This window comes from Sus scrofa, chromosome 1 (genome assembly GCF_054392235.1).
Source record: "Sus scrofa isolate SSC_HxYL_T2T_F1_AM1 chromosome 1, Sscrofa_HxYL_maternal_Yorkshire_Landrace_v2.0, whole genome shotgun sequence".
Taxonomy (NCBI): domain Eukaryota; kingdom Metazoa; phylum Chordata; class Mammalia; order Artiodactyla; family Suidae; genus Sus; species Sus scrofa.
In genome coordinates, this window is record NC_139383.1 from 160,839,266 (window position 1) to 160,859,947 (window position 20,682).

Consider the following 20,682-nt stretch of genomic DNA (forward strand, 5'->3'; position numbering starts at 1 on the left):
TCTGGGACCATGCATGAGGCTCTTGGTCCAGACTTTCTGGGGAATGGGTACCCAGAGGAAGTTTGCTGGCTCAGATGTGTTCCCAATAAGGGCAGCTCGGGCAGGAATTCCTGCAGAGGGAGAAGTGTGTTTGAAGTCCGGTAGAAGTTGGTGAGTTTGGAGAACTCGTTCAGAGTTCCGTGTGTCTGGATCTCAGGGGTGGGTGGCGGTGAAATACAAGCCTGGAAAAGGAGGATCTCATTATAATGGCTTTAAAAAGTTAGATGAGAATGTCACATTAAAGAGTTTTTTTTTTTTTTTTTTGTCTTTTTGCCATTTTTTGGGCCACTCTCATGGCATATGGAGGTTCACAGGCTAGTGGTCTAATCAGAGATGTCGGCCTATGCCAGAGCCACAGCAGCGAGGGATCTGAGCTGCGTCTGCAACCTACACCACAGTTCATGGCAACGCCGGATCCTTAACCCACTGAACAAGGCCAGGGATCGAACCTGCAACCTCATCGTTCCTAGTCGGATTCGTTAACCACTGCACCATGACGGGAACTCCACATTAGAGAGTTTTTAATCAGAGATAAAATGATCAGTTGTTTGCGAGGCCCCCTTTCAGAATTCAGTCAGGAGACCAAATTACAGATCTGAGGATTGCTTGATGAGCAGAAAATAGGAACAAAGGAAATGTTCCCAACCAAGTAGGTTTAGCAGGAAGATCTGTTCCTCCTCCTCTGTCTGTCCCCCTCTGGACAGGGGATATTCTGTCCAGAGAACTGATCCAGTCCTGCCTGACCCCTGCCAGTTGTCAAGAGCAGCCTTCTTTCGGATAACCCCAAGGCCCAAGGCGCATTCCTGCTCCCAGGCTTAGTGCTTATTTCACATCCACTTCTGGTTAGATTGACCTTTTCCCAATGAGCTTGCAGGCACCATTCATTAACAGCACACTCAGATTTTGTTTCTTTGGGCAGGTTGCCATAGGAACAACCAGAGAGGAAGAGCTCCTTTCCTCTCACTTAGGATGAACCCTGTTTGTGGCCAGCAGCTCCCAGGGCACTGGTGACCACCCTATGGATTAGCAATAAAAATAACAACAACAACAAAAAAGTCTGATTCATTGAGAAGCAGCCTGGGGATTGAAAAACTTGACATGTGAAATAGGAACACTTAGATGTTATTTCTTCTCTCCCATTTACTGTTTGTTTGACTTTGGGTGAACGATGACATTTATCTGAGCTTGACTTTTCTTGTATAAAGCGTAATTAATGGGGCTGTCCTCACACGGTTGCTGAGGAGACTGGATGAGTTAACGATTTGGAAAATGTAAACTGGTGCTTTACAAAGAGTAAAAATCAAAGCATGTATTAGAGTGCTTCCATTTTTTACCAAAAAACCTCAGTCATCTGCACTTTTTAAATTTAATCCTCAAAATAATACCTATTTTTTATGCATAAGAAAACTGAAGATGAATTGCCTTGCTCATGATCCAGGACTGTGAAGATGGAAAGAGAATTGTTTGTTCTTCCACTTTCTAGACCAGCACTCTCCCTATTCAGGTTCTTCTTAATGCAAACTGAAGACTCCTCTCACTGGCCTCCACCACTAAAATGGGAACTCTGTGTGATTTTCTCTCTTGGAATTGGAAGTGCAGACACTTAATTACCCCTTTCAATTGCTTGACATTATAGGATTATAGATTTACTGGCACATGCTTATAAGGAAAATTGTATTCTAAACCCTGGAATAATCATCCCCATCTTTTTTCATATGCAAGATGAATGGAAGGAATCTGGTTCCATTCATTACAAACAGTATTTCCTAGGATGGCTTGCAAGCTTTGAAAGTAATTCTTATGGACATAGGGTGATTATTATAGCATACTTCTCCATGTAGCAAGTTAGGTTTTAATAGCTGTCACCCCAAATCATTAGGAAGAATCTAGGGACCTTATCTATTGGTGCTTGCTAATAGTGCTGTCCCCTGAACTGAGGGGACACATGTGATAGAGCTGCACCTTGAAGCAGAGCCCTGGCTCCCACAGTGCCCATGCAGCATAAACAGTGTATCAACCTCTGAGCAAGAAATGAACCACTATGCTGTAAGCATCTAACATTTGGGGATTCTTGTTATAGCAAAGCCATAAACAAACAAAGCCCCTGCTGGGCTCAGCTGCCCCAGCACTGGCCTCTTGTCCCCAGTGCAGTTGGAACCTACCACTTCCAGTTAACCCTGGGCCCAGAGTCTGAGTGGAGCAGTATGACTACCTGCCCACTTTTAAACCATGAAGTGACAGGGAGAGAAATGTCTTTCCCTCTTCACTCCCCACCCATCTCGGTGTCACCTGCAGTGAGGAGAGGTGTGCAGGTGCTGGGCAGCCAGCACATCAGGGCTTCCTCTGGGAAATGACTTTGTGATGCACCAAGCATCACACAGTTGGCTTTCTCATCTGCCTCTAGGCTGTGAGTTTTGAGAGCAGGTTGAATCTTTCACCTTGACATATACAAACCCTTTTCCTTTATGAATCATATCTTCATCCTCCACTTCATCATCCATGACAGATATATTCTTGGTGGATGAATGAATGAATGAGAGACATTTCCCCTGCTTTGAGAATGTACTTTCCTAGGGTGAGTCTTATGATGGGCCTGGTATTAAGTTACTAGGGCTGCAGTAACAAAGTACCACAAACTGGTGGCTTAAGCAACAGAAGTTTATTATCTCACAGTTACAGAGGTGAGAAGTCCAAGAACAAGGTGTCTTTGGGCTGGTTCCTTCTGAAAGATGTGAAGAAAATATGTTGCATGATTCTCTCCCAGCTTCTGGTGATTTGCTAGCAATCTTTGGCATTCCTTGGCTGTTAGAAGCACCACTCTGATCTCCGCCTTCAACATGCCATGGTCTGCTCCCTGCATATGTCTGTGTCCAAATTTTCCCCTTCTTCTAAGGACATCATTCATATTGGAATGCCCCTCCACAACTTCATTTGAACTTGATCCTTTTGTAAAGACCCCATCTCTAACGGTCACCCTCTGATATGTGTTGGGTTAAGACCCAGCATATCTTTTCTTGGAGGGGGCACAATTCAACCTCTCCTAGGCAGTGTGTTTTCTTATTTTAATTTTGTTTTCTGTAGTTTTATGAGTTTTGGCCATTGGTACTCAATATGGCATTGGTAATCCAAAAACTTTGGTACAAAGGAAGAAGATTGATAAAAGGATCAGAAATACTACTTTCACCCCCCCCACCCCAACTCATGGGATAAACAAAGGGGACCCCAGCCTGGAAATGGGGTGGGGTCTTACCTTGGTGCATGACTGCTTCCTGCTGACATGACTGTTCCTTTGGCCTCAGGCTCCAGATAGTTCGAGTCAGCCTGTGATATTGATCCTTGTCCAAGTGACCTCGTGAGCTGTCCCTGCCTCAGGCCCCAGTGGGCACATCTACAAGAACCATCCCTCTTTTTTTTTTTTCCTCTGGTAGAGATGGTTCTGGAAGCAATGTGGGTCCCTGGTCATTTTCATGTAGATAATAAACTCCGTCTCTGGCACCTGCTAAGTTTTGCTCTCTCGTTAGAGTAGAACAGATCACTGATCTTATAGAACAAGTGTTCTTCCCTCGTAAATGGCAGACATAAGTTCAGCGGTACCAGATCAATATCAATTTCATATTTAGGCCTGGGGATCACTCACTGGCAAGACACCAGGCACGCCATTCTGTCTGCTGCTGGAATAGCCTGCGAACATTTCCCATTGGAGGCCAGGGGCCTAATGTTTCCTTAGACAGCGTCTTTAAGGCACTGGACTGATGTCTCTGTCAATAGGGGAAAATACTAACACTGCACCCATGGCAAGGAATTCTTTCTACATAGACTTCTATTAGCCGTAGATCACAGACTTTTGTCTGATATCATGCCCCATGGAGAGAGAAGTCAAGATAAGCGAGGCAGCAAACTGATGAGGGGTAGGTTACTGGAGCGTGTGTCCCGCCTAATGTTGTGTGTCTGCGAGACTATCCCGAGACAGCTCTGAGGAAGAGGCTCTGGGTGCAGCAAAAATGAACTTAGGGTTGAAGGAAGAGGAATACACATCAGTAAGGGACACACTTTTACCAGCTGACGTCTCTACAATTCTGCTATATAAATGACATTGGATTTTCTGACAGGGTTCTGAGATAACAGGTAACTATACCCAAAATGAAATGAGTTGGCTTTTTTTAGGCATGTGGATAGAAAATTGCTTTTTCTCTAAAACGGGCATTGGCAAGCTCTGCTCCTGGTTATGAATTAGTTCCCGGACAGCAGTGGGAGTTTTGAGGGAGGCCAGGGAAGGTCACGTTAGGATGGAGGATGTGTTGGGAAATGGCAGGCACCAGGTGGTTCTTGGTGCTGGAAGGGGCCTGGAGAGCCTGGAATCTTGGCTTAACTCTGCTGGGTCAGGGTGAATTCAAAATAGCCTCATCGAGTTGGACCTTATGAAAATGCCTTTTGTATGTCGAAACAATTGATTATCAGCAATTTTACATGCTTTATCACCACATGCCCCATGCTGCATTTAGGAATTGTAGTTAATGTACAGATGTTCTAAAGTCATTTAGTAAATGGGCGAGGGGAGAAGTGTGGTTAGAGGGTATGGATGGAGGGCATGTGTGTTAGGCAGGGTTCCCCAGAGAAGTAAAACCGCTACCTATCTATCTATCTATCTATCTATCTATCTTCATCTATAGATGCTGTGGCCAGAGCAGAGAGAGAAGCCTGCACTCTGGGCTGGAGTCATCTGGGTCCCACGGTTGAGGGCAGCCCTTCCATCTTTCAGAGCCTCAGTTTCTTCAGATGGGTTAGATACTCTACAAATTTCTTCCCAAACCACACACTCCAAGAAAGTGGTGCCTGTGGGACTTTTGTAATAAAACGTCTTCCAGAGACTTCATCATCACAGGGTCCGTTAAGGAGATTCCCTCGTGAGCCTTTTGCAGATTCCATGCCCTCCTGCCTCTTTGGCTACCTTCCCCGCTCCACTGCACACTGACACGTGATGGGCTGAGGGGTGCTAAGACATTTGGAAGGAGGCCTTTGTCTTTGAAATTAAAGATCAACCTGCTTGTGTCCTTCTCCATTTTCCTGGGGAAACTGTGTGGCCTTTAACTTCTGGTTAATATTATACTCTCTGGAACTTTCGGGACCCATGCGCTTTTTAAAAAAGTTGTGCTTTTTTTCTCATTTAAAAATATCTAGGAGGTTCATGCTGGAGTATGTAGCACACAACTGTAGTTCTGTCTACTCTCGAAGCATGGGAGAGATGCTGGGGGAAAGCATGATGTGTTTCCATGTCTGAGCTCAGTCTAGTCCACTGACATGAAACAACTTACTTTGTGATGGTGCTCAAGACTCTCCCATTTATAAAATGTCATTTGCTGGAATCTTTCCCAAGAGCTGGGTGCTTGTCTTCTAATCAAGTTTCAGGGAGAATGTCCATCTTCTAGAACTTTTGGTCTCTGTCATCTGGGAGAGTTAATGGTCTTTCAAAACCTAATTTCAAGGGGAAGATCTAAGGAAGATTAATGGTAAGAAAAATGTGGAAGCGATCATATTAATCAGTTTGCAGTCACTCAAACTTCAAAAAAATTTTCCTTTAAAACAACTAATTTGCACAGCCTTTCAGCCAGTAATGAATCTCCATGAATTATCACTAGAAATTTCATGTCAGAAGTTCTGTAGTTGTAATACAAGCTTTGAATTTCCACCTCAATCTAGTTGGCTTTAGTTCACAGAAACAGACTCATTTTCTCTTTCACCCTACCCCCACCCCACTTCTGAGAAATTGTTACAGAGGCTTTTCCTACATGACCTGCCTCAGGGTAACTATTAACACCGCTTTCCCAGAGGTTCCTCCCTAACCATGTTTCAAGAACACTTCTTTTTCCCACCAAAAGGTCGTCAAAGTCACCTGCCTGCAGCTTGTGCAGCTGTAACCAGTTATCCCAGATTAACCTGTGGTGGGAACAGGCCTCTTGCAGGAGCCAGGGGCTGCGAGGGAGGCAGGAAGGGACTGCTTGACCTTGAGCCAGTGGAAGGACAGGTCATTGCGTGAAACACATCCCAAGACATGGGTAAGCCTGTGGGCCTCCAGTCAGAGCTGGCTCTGGGGAAGGGGTTTTAGATATACAGATGGTTTGTTTCCATGTAATTCCTATTTTTAAATTAAACTCACACACAAGGCTCTTTAAAATTCTATTTGGTGAAATTTGGCTTTTCCCTAAATGATAGAAGAATCCTAGCAGGATCATCAGTCTATGGCCCATGGAGATGACCCAATTCAATTTTGACCAGATTGAAAAACAACAACAACAAAAACCAAATAGCACCAGATCTTCTGTGCCACGCTTATGCCTTGCAGAGAAGGAAAAATGCTTCCAAATCAAAGGCATGTTCAAAGGCTTGACCTGGTTAACGCAGTTAAATCTATCAGTTTTTCCAAATTTTGTGTGAAAAATGTGGATTGTACACGGCTGGAATCGATTCTGGTGAAGGCCTTCCCAAGCAGAGCTCTGCCAACTCCAGAGGGATCTGCAGGGGCTCAGGGGGTGCCGGGCTCTGGGAATGAAGAGCAGACTCAGATTTCACACCTGGATCTTTGCTTCCCCCCATCTTGGTATTATTTATTGTAAATATATTAACTAACCCTTTATATTAGAGTGATTCAAGTATTTAGAGCATCTCAAGTGACTGTCGAGTTGGAACTGATTATTAGAGGAAAAATGCATCCAGATGTTTACCTGCTTGACTTGCTCTAATTCTTTGTTGAATTTACCTGTTTAGTCTTAAGGCAGCTGTAGCATCATTCATTTCCGCTAGTTGGAGATTTGGGCCCAGATCCTAAAGATAATGAAAACTGTTTACAATTGAGAATAAACTCTGCAGAGTGTTATGGATCTTTACATGGTCTACTTGATAGTTGAGAAAAGCGAGGCCCAGAATTGCTAAGTGTTTTTCATGAGGTTATTCCCCAGTTATGAGTAAAACCAGGACAAAAACCTTCTAACTCTCCAGTGACCACCTTTTACTCCCATATGGACTTCCTTCTGAAGCTAGAATTGCTGATGTTACCACAACAGAGAGCCCTGCAAAACTATCTCTTGTGTTTCCTTGCTGCTCAAGTTTTTTGATTCAAGATGTTCTTTGAAAAGAGAACTTTCCTGAAGTAAGCAAGAATTCCAGCAATGCCCCAGGCAGACTTTTTTTTTTCCTTTTGGCTTCAGCTTACTACTGACTCATGTCCCTTGATAACTGAGTCCTTCCTTACCAAGAAATTTAATTATTTTCATCACTGGTTCTTCTTTGACCCAATTCGTCCTGTTTCCTTAGATGCTTGGCCACAAAACAGGAATCCTGAGAGCCAGGAGGCAAGCATCATTATTCACTCTCTGCAAAGGCAGAGCTGAGGTGGACCAAGGATGTTGTATCTTATGACAATTTTCTTAGCTCTTACCTTACATAGAATTAGTAGCAACTTAGAACCTGTAAGTAAACAAAGATAGTTTCCTCCCTTTGTGACTTTCCAAGAGCTGATCTTAGCAACAAGGAGACTGTCTCCATTGACAACTCAGGAAAGGAATGGCTCTGCCCTGGAAGATGATAGTTGCTCATCTTTTGCATCTCATGTTAAAGGGGATAGGGAGCAGGGAATTAACTGCTGGGTGATGGAAACATCCAAAGTTATTATACATACAAGTAGTACTCTGGTTTCTTTCATCAGAAACATAGACCCTCTCCATATATGCCTACGTAAGTGATATACTAAGTGTTCATAATATTAGTAATAGTAATAATTAGTGATAGAGGCATCTGGCAATCAGACTGCATCCTTTTAGAACATAGCGCTATTGGAGAGGGTTCTGGAGGTGTCTGCACCCTCCCTTCTCCAGCAATTATCTCCTTAGTTTTTGAATCATGGGTTGGGGAGGTTCAAGAAGAGGGACTGGAGTAGCCTGGGGCAATGGCCATTTGATAACCAGAAGGAAAAAATTCGTATTTAATGATCTGATCAGTCACACTCACTTGGGTGTACTGGCTCTTGAGAACCAATTGTTAGAACTTTCAGGAATTTGGTAGGCTGGTTTTTAAACACAATTATTATGCATTAAATAATGTAAACAGAGTTGAAAACTCTGTTAAAAAGAAACAAAAGTAGTAAGTATCCAAATCTTTTCCCTTCTTAACTATTTTACTACATTTTTGTTTTATCTATGCCCATGAGGCTCTTGACACCTCTTGCACGTGGGTGATCGGAACACTACACAGTGGTTTATAGTTTCAGTTTTCTCCCTGGTTCCTCTAGGGGCACACCACATCCTGAAATTGCACACTGCAAACCACAGCTCCCCTCACTCGGTAATGGTCTGGCTGGTCCATGCTGGCTTGAGGTCTGGCCTGCTCCTTTCCTGTTCTCCTTTTGCACTGGGCCTTCTCTGCTGACCAGGATTTATCAGCTACCCTGGCTGCGAATGTTACTAAGAAGATAGAGGCCACGAATTGGTATCTTGTGTGACTCGTGGCCCATGTAATCACTGCATAGAACGTCTTTTTCTCTGTTCTCACCATCCTTGATAAAATCAGTCACTCTGTCTTTCTGAAGCTCTCTCCTTCTTGACTCCTTGGCCACCAGATTTTACTGATTCTTCTAACCTTGGGACAATCTGTCCATAATTTTTATTCTCAAAACTAGGTGTTCCTCAGGTTAAAGGCTCTGCTCCCTGTTGCTCTGTCCCAGACACCTCTCCTCTAGCACACAAAAAAGTCCCTTGTGGACCTGATAATTCAGCATCATCAGGATTGAAGCTGTTAGTCCCTCTCTATGTCAATCCTTGCTATGTCCAAAAATACGGACTTTGTGTTTGATTTGTCTGCCTGTATGAATGGAATCCCACATTTCCCTCCTTACTCAGTTTTCAAAGCCTTGTGTCCTCTTGCACTCTTGCTACATAGTTTTTGTGGTTTTGTCTGATTTCCCTTCTAGAGTGTAAGTTAATTGTATCCATGCGCCTTGTACACAACAACACCTGGCTTAAAAAGCATTGAATATGTTTTGTCAAATTTAAGGGGTAGAATTCATTTTGAAAGTGAGACTTTTTAAAATTAATATGTTCTATAATGTGGGGGAAAACTAGTAGCATTTACCCCTTATTTCAAGTGAACAAAGTTTTATTAGAAGAAGGACTTTCGAACTGGAACCTAAACTGAGACTCAGAAAAGAACAGAAGTTACATGGAGGTGATTTGAAAGAGAGTGTTACATTTATTTTGCCTTTGGAGTCGGAGGAGGGATTTGCATGGGTGCCTGTGGGCAGAGAAGACAGAGAAATTGCTTCTCTGGCCATTCGTTGTGAAGTCTGGTTGGTCCTCCACAAATAGGGAGTCTGTCAGCAGAAAGTGAGGAGAGAGGAGTTTCCTAGTGGTGCAGCGGGTTAAGGACCCAGCGTTGTCACTGCAGCAGCTTGGGTTACTGCTATGGTGTGGGTTCTGTTCCTGGCCTGGGAACTTCCATATGCAGCAGGCACAACCAAAAAAAAAAAAAAAAAAAAGTCAGGGAAGAAAAGAATCCCCCCCTCTGCCTCTGAGTGCATCAGCGTGTAAGCATCTGAGTCGGCCCTGAGATCGTGCTCACATCAAAGTCTGTGGGAGGGTGGAGATGAGACGTGAGTCACTGCTGCTCATTTCTTAGACTTCTCCATGGCCCTGCTCCAGGGCTGAGCACTTCCATTGAGGTGCAAAGAATCTGCGTAACGGTTTTAGAATAAATGGAATTTTCCTTTTATCATACCCCCTTTTCTTTCTAACCCATATTTTAGGTATCCATGTTTATCTGAATTCAATTTTAACATGGAATCCTTTGAAGATGAGGTAATTTTGATATTGACGAACTCAAAGAAGGATGCATACACAGCGTGGCTGTTGGAATGAGTGAGCATGGGGTACATGCGAAGGTCAGAGGAAGAGTAGAAGGAAACTGTGGGGCTCCATTAACAAATGTGGAAGAAAATGTGCTTTCTGGAAAGATGAAAGCAACCCTGTCATCAAGGTATTTCAGATGAGGTTGTTAGAGAAAGGAAGTGTAGCACCTGTGCAGACTGCAGAGTGGTCGGTCTGGGGTAAATGAACATGTCTTCCCAAAACATTCCTCTGTGTGTTTAATTGTGACCATACGAGACATCTTATCACATGGTAGGATATTTACAGTCCCAGGAATACCCACCATCTACCAATTATGCATTTGCTTCTTGCTATGATACTATGTATACTATGTATAATTCATAGCATAAATATATTTTATGTACTTTTTCTCAGTCTAAGAACCTCATGATTTGTATTGTCATCCTGACTCCCAGCTGCGTGGTGGGGGGTCTTCTACAATTGCTTTGTTTTCACACACCAGGTAGGTTTAAGACAAGAATGTGGAGACTTTGCTGGAGGGAGCACAAGCAAAGATCATGTTCCATCTGTGGTCATAGAAACATGCAATCGGATCTTTTTCGGATGTTTTTCATGCATTTCATCAGATAAATTGGAAGTTGAGATTCCTATTCAAAACATCCTTGAGAAGTGGTAATAACCATTTTAAAAGAGGTGCTTGGGGTCTGGGCTTTTGTTTGGAGGATAAGACACGTGTTGGGCATTGATGTATATATTCAACAAGCTTATGTTGAAAGCTGGGTTTCTGACTGTCACATGCTCCCTCCTCAATCTTAAAATAATACCATAATTCGCACCCAATTTCTTTGATCCAGCACAACCTGTTTATCAACCTCTGGTGTCCTCAAGGAGTCTGTGGCTGACTCCCTCTTTTATCTCTTTCCTTGCTCTGCCCTGGAAAGGAAGGAGCAGTGCAGTCACTTAATAGATGGGGGAGGGTCTGCTGCAGGCCCCGAGGGGAGCCCTGAGCAGACCAGATGGAGGCCGGTACAGCAACCTTGTGACTGGTTAATGCTGGGATTAATGAAACCCAAAAGGTGACCCTCGGTCTCATCTTATGCAGCATCCCTAGATGGATCTGCATTAACCACTTAACCACTCCAGCCATTTCTCTGCACATCAGAATAATCGCTGACCAGTTGAAGCCTCCCGTTCGCATTCAACTTTCTGTGGCAGTGAGGTGTTTCCATCCGTGGCCATGGTCACTGAGGGCTTTCTCGGGGTAGAAGGGGATCTCCTCTGGGGCACCTCTAATCTTGCTTGTCTCCCCATTTCCCCCATCCCTGGGGCACAGGCCATGGCTGAACGAACACTGATGGTTCCACCAGAACACTCTCCTGGAGGGTCTTGGCAGAGCCTTGGTTAAGGGCATAAGGACAGACACAAATTAGAAATAAGAGGCTTTCCCCCCCCCCCCCCAATCTCTTTTGGCTGTCCCATGGCATATGGAGTTCCTGGGCCAGGGATCAGATCTGAGTTGCAGTTGCAACCTGGGTCACAGCTGTGGCAATGCCGGACATTGTTAAAGATACACACTGTGCTGCGCAGGAGATCAACGCTGCATCCCAACACTCCCAGGATGCTGCCAATGCCATTGTGTCACATAGGGAACTCCTTTTTTTGAATTTTTTTTTTTTTTTGCTTTTTAGGACCGAAGCTGTGGCATATGGAAGTTCCCAGGCTGGGAGCTGAATCGTAGCTGTAGCTGCTTGCCTATTCCACAGCCACAGTAATGTTAGATCCTTAACCCACTCACTGAGCAAGGCCATGGATAGAACCTTCATTCTCATGGATACTAGTCAGGTTTGTTACCGCTGAGCCACAACAGAAATAAGAAGCTTAATTCCCCCTGTTGAAACAAGGGAAGAGACTCTCCGTCTCCTTTTCTCTTTAGATCAATCACCTGAGAAATTTGCAACTATAATTACTTTCTGTCCTCTCTGAATTGTGTGTAAATGCTTTTGCAGATGCAGTAGTTTTCAGCCAGCTTTAGGGCTCAGGATTGAATTTCTCAAGGACTGGGAGCCATTTCTTTGGGACACAGGTATCCTGGAAGAAGGCACCTCTATCTCCCAATCTCTGCAGAGGGCAGAAGCCTAAAACCTCCTCCCATCCTAAGGGGGAGAGGTTCGTTTTTGCTCTGAATAGAGCCACTTAGATAATACGGATGGTCACTCCAATTACCAGTAGAGCCTGGAATGAACTCTGTGTGACAATGGTGCTGTCAAGTCCTCTACTTGAGAGGAGTCATCATTTACCTTGACAGCATGTTTGTGATGGGGGGTAGCTGCCTGGCTGGACAAAAGGTGAGATATCTTTCAGCAACCTCTTAGCAGATGGCCTGTGACTTGCGTCAGTCACATTGTGGTTTAAGGCTTAGTCAGTAACAAGAGTGTTTTCTTTCTGCCTTGGTGGAGTCAGTTTCTGGGTTGGGAGGACATTTTTTTTTTTTCCACTTATAATTTTCCCAACAAATGATGGGGGTGTAGCTGGAGGAATCCAGTCCTGTGGCGTCTTACCCCTCTCTCTTCCCGGTCTGCACCCTGCTCAGTGTCAGCACACCGTGCTCTGGCCCTCCTTGTCCCATCACACTGAGGCCACCACCCTCCAGCCACACCCCCAGGCCTTCTACTGGACCTTTTTTGAGAAAGATGGTCCATGTACCTCCTTTACTGGGAAGGAATCCTCTGCCCCCACTTTCTTCACTCAGCTTCCCTCTCCTCCCAAGTTCCCAGGGCACATGAGTAAATGACTGTGATGGGCTGAGTCCCTCCCAACTCTGCATGTTCAAGTCCTAACCCCCAGGACCTCAGACTGTGCCTGTATTTGGAGAGAGGGTCTTTTCAAGAGGTGATGAAGGTAAAATGAGGTATTAGAGGGAGCACTGTAGAGGAGGAAGAAGGCTTCCTTCTACCCTTTTGGATTCTGTGTTTGGTCTAAGAATTAAATTGACATAAGATTGATAAACAGGGGAAAAAGTCAATTTTTAATTACTTATGTGCTTACGCATGGGAATTTCACAAAATTATGACTTAAGGAGGCTGGTGGTCCGATGATGGAGACGTATAGCAGCTGAACTGTGAAAAGACTAGGGGTTTGGAGCTTCTGTGGGGGAGCAGATTATGAGAAGGAGAGGGAAGAGTATTATGATAAAGTTTGCCTGGTTATGAAGATAAAAGTCTTCCAGAGAAAAACTTTTCTCTGGGAGTAGCCCTCACCCAGGTACAGATACCTTAACAAATGGAAATTTCCTTTACAAAAGGGGAGATTTGTACTTTATTTTAGGCAGTTAAGGGGGAACTAAAAGAGTTTTTTTTGTGCCTGCTGCTTCTCCATTGCTTTTAGCTCAAAATGACCTGTACACAAGGTGAAGGCTTTCAGAGTGGCAGGTTCTGAGCCCCTTCAGCCCTAATCCGTTATGACAGGGGTCCTTGTAAGAGGAGATGAAGACACAGACAGACACCAAGGGAGGGCCATGTGGAAAGAGAGGAAGAAGCCTGCTGTCGGCAAGCCAAGTAAAGAGGCCTCAGGAAGAAACCCAGCCTGCTGACATTTTAGTCTCAGGTTATTCCTCAGATTTGTGATAAATGTCTATTGTGTAAGCCATCCAGACTGGGGTACTTTATTACGGCAGCCACAGCAAACTCATACCAAGATCTGGGAGCATTTCTGGGTGACAGTCTCTGGCATCATACTGTTTTACTTATGGAAGGGTATCTTAGTCATACGAGGCCACAGAGCCTTCAGTTTTAATAACACAAAATACCAATGTGTACCACAAACCAAAAATCCATAATAGATTCAATTCTAACACAACACTAAAGATGGTCATCAAACCACAAGGGAAGAGAAAAAAAGGGAAGATAAAGGCCAAGAGATAAAGGGCCAGAGAAAATCAACAAAAACAAATCCAAAACAATTAACAAAAGGGCAATAAGAACATCCATATCAGTAATTACCTTAAATGTAAATGGACTAAATGCTCCAACCAAAAGACACAGACTGGCTGAATGGATATAAAAACAAGATCCATATATATGCTGTATAAAGAAGATGTGGTATATACATATGCAATGGAATATTACTCAGCCTTTAAAAGGAATACAATAATCCCATTTACAGCAACATGGGTGGGACCTAGCGATACTAAGTGAAGTTAGTGAAAAACAAACATCATATGATATCACTTATATATGGAATCTAAAAAAAAGATACAGATGAATTTATTGCAGAACAGAAACAGAATCATAGACTTTGTAAACAAACTTATGATTACCAAAGGAGACAGGTGGGTAGGGGGAGGGATGAACTGGGGATTTGAGATTGGCACATGCACACTGTGGTATATTGAATGACTAGCCAATGGCGACCTGCAGTACAGCACAGGGAACTCTACCCAATCAATATTCTGTGATAATCTCTATGGGAAAAGAATCTGAAAAAGAATGGATGTGTGTATATGTGTAACTGAATCACTTTGTTGTATAGCAAAAATTATCACAACTTGTAAATCAACCATACTTAAGTAAAATTTTTTAAAATGGGAAAAAAATATCAATGTGGTCATCTCCTACATGTGTTTGTCTAAAAATTCTTCTGATGCCTCTCTTCTTCTTTTTTTTTTTTTTCTCTTTCATATAGGCAAGTCCAGAAATGTCTCAACAAACGTACAAAACCCCTCCTCCATCCTGTCCTGTAACTGGGTCCAATATGCATCTCAGAACAGTGAGTATCAATGGCTAATGACATTGCTTGGATTTTTAGTACCCTTTTGCCTGCAGTCTCTTTTTGAAATGGGGAGTATTTTCTATGAGAACTGATGCTGAGTTTATTTGACTGTGATCTTGATGCCTTGATTCCTCTGTATTGGAAATGAAGCTGTGGAAGGTATTTTCCATTTCGTTTTTACCTGAAATTACTTTTGGTCACTTTTGTTGTGTTGATTTTGGGGCTGACTCCTACCACCTGTTTAAAATAGTGCCTGTGTTGATGTGGGATTTGCCTTGGGTGGGTGAGAGGGTGAGGGTCTTGCTGTACCAGGTAGAGAACACCACTGGGTGAAGTATGGTTTGTGAATCACGGATGAGTTCATTCCAGGCAGGAATAAAGCATTTGATTAAACTGCCATTTATGGGACTCATTAGACTCCTGCTGTGCAGGCTTGATTGCTTGGTGCTTAAAGCTTGCATCTCATTTGTGATCCACGGTGTCAGGAGTTTTGAGTAGAAAGTAGCCTGTTGCTTCTTCCATGTAGCTTGAGTTTCTCAAGCTCCCCCATTTTGTTATGCTTGGAGACAAGGGCGCACACAATTGGTCATGGCATCGCAGTGATGATAATGACATCATTATATTAGAAATTAGGGCAATTACCCAATCATTTTTCTCAGCAGAGCTGGCCCGCACCATGGTGGGTATGAACTGAACAATACTTAGATGGCATCGTCTTAATTAGTGTTTTCCCTGCCTGCTTGTGATGATGATCTGTGAGTTCTAAATGCATATGAACACAGACAATAAAGAACTGCCTCAATATTCCAGTTACCATGCCAACTATCTTATATTCATTTTCTGATGACATTCTTGATTGATTCTTCAGGGAGTTCTGGTTACCACACACGCTTAAGGCAGTCTTTTTTCTCTTGCTATCTTGGCAACATTACTCTTCTCTCCAAGGGAAACACAAAATGCATCTTCATGGTGGGTATTATTTCAACCTGAGCTTGTAAATTTTATTATTAAATATTTATCAGAATTAAACAAATGATGTCATTAATTATTACACCGATAAAGATTTTTCTCTGGTATTGGGGCTTTGCCTCAAGGGAGCAATCAGAGCCGCGATTGCCTACGTGACCCGCTAGATGGAGCCAGTGGAGAAAGCATTTGCATTCAGCTCCTGAAATGATGGAAGAAATAAATAATAGGGCTCCTGATGGGTCTGTGGATAAAGTAATGACTGTTTGCCTTTTCTGACAACTTTGGTAGAGATCTTGGGAATGAAAGATCGTCTTGACAGCTTCTTCTCTGTCCAGTACAAAGTCAATTACGTTTCTAGTTAAGCATCTCAGGAGGAGATAGACCTTCAATTCAAATTCAGGCATGAGTTTTTATTTCATTAAATTATTTATTTATTTATTTTTAATTCAGAGCAGTTCCTAATTTTCTGAAGGCAAAAAGCAGTTAAGAAAAAAAATTTTAAAAATCCTTTCTTGTCTTCATTCGTATGTATGAACGCAGCCTTCCCCCCTGAGGTCTCTATCCTGTTTGGTTTTAAGCTTAAGGTTGTAAAAACTTTTCATGCATGATATTATCCCCCTGGTAATGGAAGCGGTGAGCAGCTGGGTATACTTGTGATGCTCAATCCCTAGTCCATGTGTCACACTGTTCTCCCATTATGTAAGTTCTTTTTGTTTGTTTGTTTGTTTTTTGTTTTTTGCCTTTTTAGGGCTATACCTGTGGCATATGGAAGTTCCTGGGCTAGGGTTGAATTGGAGCTGCAGCTGCTGGCTGCAGCCATAGTCACAGCAGCACAGGATTGGAGCCGCATCTGTGACCGATACCACAGCTTGTGGCAGTGATGGATGCTTAACCACCTGAGCGAGGCCAGGGATCAAACCTGGGTCCTCATGAATAGTAGTCGAGTTCATAACCTGCTGAGCCACAACGGGAACTCCCTAAGAGAGCATCTCGATTGTTGTAGAATGACCGGGTCACACAGCCAGTGGCACACAATTACTGAGAGATAAAGCGTGAAATCCCCCTGGGGAGCTGGGGGCTCGAATGCGCTCTGAGGTTGAACCACAGGACCACTCTCCATGGGCTCTGCACTCCTTTCCCACTCTTACCTAGAAAGGTTACATTTTGTTTGCAGTTAATTCCATTTAGAGCCTGTCTGATCTAAGCTTTGACTCAGAAATTTAGCTGAGTGCTCTTGATTAGAATGTTTGTTAACTTTCTCAATGCCTTTATTTTACATTTTATTGAAACACAGTGCATTGGCTGCAGATGACATGTCCCTTACTTAGATGACGAACTCAGCCATTACTATGGGTAGATAGGAATAGTTATGATCTCTTTGGACAGAAATTTGGTATATACAGTGGCATTTTAAATACATATATCCTTTGATGCAGCCAGCCCAGGGCTAGGAATTTAACTTACATGCATGCTTACGAAAAGACAAAGGTATATGTGTGAAGATTTTTTTTTTTTTTTTTGTGCTGTAGCATTGTTTGTAAAAACAAAAGCCTCAGCCTAAATCATCCCCACCAGGGAGCTGATTAAAAGAATGAGGTGTCTCCACACCAGGGAACACAGAGGGATTCACTACATTGACTCATACTGATGTTATATTAGCCAAATATTGATAATTCTCAAACAACGTTCAAGGTCTATTCAGTGTAAAACAATTTAGAATGCTATTCGAGATCTGGTGCCATTTGTATAAAAAATAAGGATCCCTTAATTCTATAGATACATGTATGCTTGGAAGCATAGAAAAAAATCTAGAAAAAACCCATAAGAAAATGGTAACTGTGTCCTTCATAAAAGGAAGCCAAGGGGAAAGGGTGAAATGTACTTTTCTTTGTTTTTATTCCTCTATATCATCTGTCTTCCTTTTTTTTTTTTTTTTTTAATCCTGTAAATTCGTTGTTTTTGAAACAAAGTGGGTTCACTCGGCTGGGTTACTCTCTGAAATTTTGCATCTTTGTGGGTCCTGAGTGTCCCCGGATGGTTTAGGGGCGGTGGTGACTGCCTCCTGAAACTTGACATTGATGCCTCGAAGCTGAGTGTGTCCTGCCTGTGCGCTGCAGCCATGGCCTGGCTTCCTCCCCAGGTATGTGCCTGTGCACCTGGCACTCCCCTGCCTCTGGCTCTGCCCCACTTGGCCTGTGCTCAGCCAAGATGCAGGCAGAGCCACACCAGCCCAGAGTGACAGCTGCTGCCTCTCTGTGGGGCGGGTGGGAGCCTATGGGCCTGGGAAGCTGGTTTCCAGCTCTCGGAGGCTCTCTCCTTGTAACCCGCTGGAAGAGCGATGTGATGGATGCTTTGGCAGCTGCCACCCGTGGAGGATGTATCGCTGACTCTGCTACGTATTGACTCAAGGCCCTGCTGCAATATGGTGTGAGGGACACAGGATGGCTGGCTCTTCCAAGGTGACAGGGATTGTCTCCTAGACAATGTGCCATGTGCTCAGCAAACTTGCCCAAGTTTCCCCTCACGTTTCCACTTCTTCTCTGCCATTAAAGCTGAGTCAGACCCTAGGAAATTGGGGTTTTGCAAACCCCGAGTTCTACAGGCAGGGAGGGCCCAGTGCCTGGTTACAGAACTGCTCGAATGAGACCATTGGCTCTGTAATGAATGCAAGTTAGGAGAGCAAGTGTATGTGGCTTCCACTCTGCAGCCACTGCTGCCATCATTTTTTAGAGTGACTTCTGCTCTGTTTTTCTTTGCATCAGCAGCACAGATGCGGTGCCTGTCGGAGGCTTCCTGGCCACGTGAGCAGTTTGCACCCAGTAGGTGGGAGACCTGCCTCTCCAGGGGGCCATGTCAGCTGCCGGCCGAATGACTGCACAGCTTGCAGAGGGCTTGCTTCTGGTTGGTGTGGGACAAGGAGCTCGTCCTCTCCACACATGGGGGATCCCCAGCCCCATGGAGAAATGGACACTGCACCTCACTTCCTAGCAGCCAGGGCTGGAGAGGTGCCTTTTTATGGAATGCACAGCCCCCAGCCTTGTCAAGGACCGACTGTTTGATGAGTTACGAGTCAAGGATAGTAAGTCAGCTGCAACCTTGACTGTATTTTTCTGCATAAGATCCATGGAATCAGCCATTTGGTACCTGTTCTGTTATATACATGTTGCTGTGTTTTTCCTTCATTGGATAAATAAAGCCAAGCTCTCTGTCTTTAGTTTGTTTTCACTCCCCCACTCCTGCTCTTTGAAGACTAGTTGTAGCCAAACCACACTGCCTGGCACGTGGCGCTCCCAGCAGTGGGCCAGTGGGCCAGCCTCCACTGTGTCCTGGACATTTGACAATGTTTGGATTAAATGAGCTGTAGAGAATGTGCCAGAGGGAGACCATGGTTTGTAGAGGTCAGGGCGGCACTGGTTTTACTTCGGTGACTATGGGATTCCTTAACAGACACTGGGGTTTTATGGTGAGGAGGCTATTTCAAATGTTTGTTCAGCAATTTCCTGAAGCAGAAGTTGGTTAAATAAAATAAACTTAAATGTCAGCCATCACTGGTTTTCATTGTGGATGCTGGCAGCCTGTCTCCAGATAACCTCGCCATGTCCCTTGGGGTCTGGTGGTGGGGCTGGGGCTTCCCTTGCCTGATTTCTCCCAGACGCAGCACTGGTGTATCCTTACTGTCACCTCCTGAGTATTGTGATTCTCAAATGGGGATCCCTGGGGTCTCCCTGCCAAACTCTGAGGGAATTAGGAGATCAGTCTTTTTTTTTTTTTTTGTCTTCTTCTAGGGCCACATCCATGGCATATGGAGGTTCCCAGGCTAGGGGTCTAATCGGAGCTGTAGCTGCCGGCCTACACCACAGCCACAGCAAGGCCAGATCCAAGCGGCATCTGCGACCTACACCACAGGTCATGGCAACACCGGATCATTGACCCACTGATCAAGGTCAGGGATCGAACCCGAAACCTCATGGTTCCTAGCCAGATTCGTTAACCACTGAGCCACGACAAGAATTCCTAGGAGATCAGTCTTAATCCTCCACCTTCCGTTTCTTCGGAGACCAGCGAGATGGTGGAACTGGTATCCTTTGCTCCTTCCTCCGCAGCAAGCTTGTCCTCGGCCTCAGCAGAGCACGTTTTCCTCTGCACCCTCTGCTGCCCTCTCCTTCTTTGGAGATGTCATGGGCTAGGGGTGGGGGTGGGGTGGTCATCCCCTTTTCCTATTGCACCAGCTGCCTTTCTCCCTCTAAGCTTATGAGCTGCCCGGGACCTCAAGTTCTCTTTTGTTCTTTCCCTGCTTTGTCCCCCTCTGGGCATGTAGCCAGATTGTCTAACTTTCTGCACTGAGGTTGTGTTTTATGACGGATAGCATATGAGGTCCAGGAACAAGAAGAAAATCCTCACCTGGTCTCTCCATTGGAAGGAGCCCACTCACCTGATCATGGGTGCCCCCCAAACACTGATGCCCCTGGAGGAGGAACTAGGAGGTCAGGAACCCCCAGCAGAGCCTCTTCACTCACTGCCCATGGGAGGCACTGACTCCACCCAGACAAGCCCCATATTTCTCTTCTTGTTGTTTTCACAGGTGTTATTCTTAGAATGGGCCAAGATACTCAAGCATTGTACTGACTCTTGCAGTAAACGTGATCCTTTATTGGTAGAGTCATTCAGTGAGACCAGCAACTCTACCATGTACAGAATAGAAAAAGACAGACCTTTGAGTGAAATTTGAATTTCAGATAGACAGCAAATAACACCCCTCCCATCCAAGTATATCTGGCAATCCTCCAAGACTCACACGTATTCTTTTTATGAGATGCTTTCTCTAAAGAATATCTTGAGCGAGAGAGTCCCTTTTCTCTCTTCCTCATCCTCTATCAATTTAACAAACCATCACAATTTTTCTAAAGATCTTTTCTATGAAGACCCATTTCTACTCTCCATTTTGAATTGTGGATGAAGAAAACCTTACTCTGCTGAAATTTCTTATGATTTGGACTCATTCCTCCCTAGTTAACATTGTTGACTGCATTAACCG

The 20,682-nt window shown here is 44.2% G+C and overlaps 1 long non-coding RNA gene across 1 annotated transcript in view; it reads left to right on the forward strand.

The window, feature by feature from the left end:
- Positions 1 to 18,857, forward strand: part of LOC110261590 (uncharacterized) — a 45,025-nt gene extending 26,168 nt beyond the window's left edge. The window contains exons 3-4 of the long non-coding RNA XR_014815801.1: positions 14,592 to 14,675; positions 18,410 to 18,857. This is a non-coding gene — a long non-coding RNA (uncharacterized LOC110261590). The remainder of the gene's footprint in view (positions 1 to 14,591; positions 14,676 to 18,409) is intronic.
- Positions 18,858 to 20,682: the final 1,825 nt, after the last annotated feature.